This window comes from Pleuronectes platessa, chromosome 14, assembly GCF_947347685.1.
Source record: "Pleuronectes platessa chromosome 14, fPlePla1.1, whole genome shotgun sequence".
Taxonomy (NCBI): Eukaryota; Metazoa; Chordata; class Actinopteri; order Pleuronectiformes; family Pleuronectidae; genus Pleuronectes; species Pleuronectes platessa.
In genome coordinates, this window is record NC_070639.1 from 9,293,959 (window position 1) to 9,296,069 (window position 2,111).

General features: G+C 41.4%; 1 pseudogene; it reads left to right on the top strand.

Moving 5' to 3' along the window:
- Window positions 1-805: 805 nt before the first annotated feature.
- Window positions 806-1,767, top strand: LOC128456234 (tripartite motif-containing protein 29-like; annotated as a pseudogene).
- The last annotated feature ends 344 nt before the right edge of the window (window positions 1,768-2,111 follow it).

Here is a 2,111-nt window from a genome sequence, read left to right on the forward strand (position 1 = left end):
CTCAACATTTGTTTATTTATTTCAGCATGTGTTTATTTTTCATGCATTTATTTATTTATTTCCGTATTTATTTCAGTTTTTTATATTTATTTATTCTTTTATTTATTTATTCTTAAGCCATTTTTTGTCCTCCATTGATTACTCCTTTACGCATGAAGACAAGATATTTGACTTGACCTAATGATGATAACAAAATTCGTAATATAGTAATGTTACTGATGAAAATAATTTGTATACATTTAATTTATTTATCATGTTTCATTCATGCTGTGGAGGATGCTCAGGGAGCAGCTCCAGGTGACCCAGGCCTATAGTTGGCCAATCCTGTCTCTGGATTCAAAAGGAGCTGCCACAAGAGAGAGACACGCAGGGACACGCAAGGGACACTTGAGAGAAACGGCAGAAATAGCTGGACCCTTTAAGTTGAGATAAGTTTGTTTTATGTTTCTTGATTAAATAATAAACAGATTCTGAAAAGCAACAGTTTCGTCTGATATTATGATGATGCTTCTATAGGCATTTTTCAGTCATTTAAGTTTTTTCAGCTCTGAGTTGTGTCTCCAAGCTGTTATTATTCATTGTTATTAATCAGCTGTTTAAATATTGTTATCAATCGTCTTTTTATTTATTATAAGGGTTAGGGTTATCAAAACAACAGTGTGGCATCAGAGGAATCTGCCTCTAAACAGTGTGGCAATACTGTTAAGGTGAGGTAATACTGTTGCTCTTTTCTTCATAGTGTGTTAAAACATGCAGAGAGTTTCTGTTCAGAGGAAGTGTTACTTTTTTTACAGTTACTGGCACAAGGTGAAATGGCGCAGCAAGAAAATCAACTGGACAGAGCAAGATTCTGCTGTTCGAACTGTCTGGATCTACTGAAGGATCCGGTGACTATTCTCTGTGGACACAGCTACTGTATGGGCTGTATTAAAAAAAAACACTGGGACAATGAGTATGAGAGAGGAATCTACAGATGTCCCCAGTGTAGACAGAGCTTCACACCGTGGCCTGTCCTGGTGAAAAGCTACGGGATTGCTGATTTACTGGAGGAGCTGAATAAAAATGGACTCCAAGCTGCTCCTGCTGATCACTGCTATGCTGGACCTGAAGATGTGGCCTGTGATTTCTGTAGTGGGAGAAAACTGAAAACTCTCAAGTCCTGTTTGGTTTGTTTGGCCTCTTATTTTGAAAAACACCTCCAGCCTCACTTTCAATCGCCTCAATTTAAGAAGCATAAGTTTGTGGAGCCCTCAGAGAAGATGCAGAACATCTGCACCTATCACAATGAGGTGATGAAGATGTTCTGCCGAACTGATCAGAAGTGTATCTGTTATCTCTGCCCTGTGGATGAACATAAAGCTGCAGCAGAAAGAGAGGGGCAGAGAGAGTTTGGGCTGAGGAGACAAACATCCAGCAGAGACTCCAGGACGGAGAGAAAGATGTGAAGCTGCTTCAACAGAGGTAGAGGCCGTCAATGGCTCTGCTGATGAAGCCGTGGAGGACAGCGAGGAGATCTTCACTGAGCTGATCCGTCTGCTGGAGAAAAGAAGCTCCGATGTGAAGTAGCAGATCAGATCCCAGAAGGAAACTGAAGTGAGTCGAGACAAAGAGCTTCAGGAGAGACTGGAGGAGAAGATCACAGACCTGAAGAGGAAAGACAAAACTGAAACTACACCCTCATTCAGCATCAGTGTCCGTCCTCTGAGGCACTCTGAGGATGTGACAGCATCTGTATCATTACATTACATTACATTACATGACGTTTAGCTGACGTTTTTGTCCAAAGCGACTTACATTTTTAGTACACTCAACATTTATGAGGGGCCATTTAGGGGTTCAGTATCTTGCCAAGGACACTTAGGCATGCAGATGGGAAAGAGTGGGATTCGAACCGGCAACCTTCTTGTTGCGTGGCCTATCCCCTAGGCCACGTATCACAGGTCAGAGGTCGACTACAGGACATTCTGAGTGAGACAGAGACAGAGATTTTACAGATTGTGTTTCAAGTGGATGTTTTACTGTCACATCCAGAGCCCAAGACCAGAGCTGACTTCTTAAAATATTCACAGGAAATCACACTGGATCCAAACACATTAAACAAACGTCTGTTA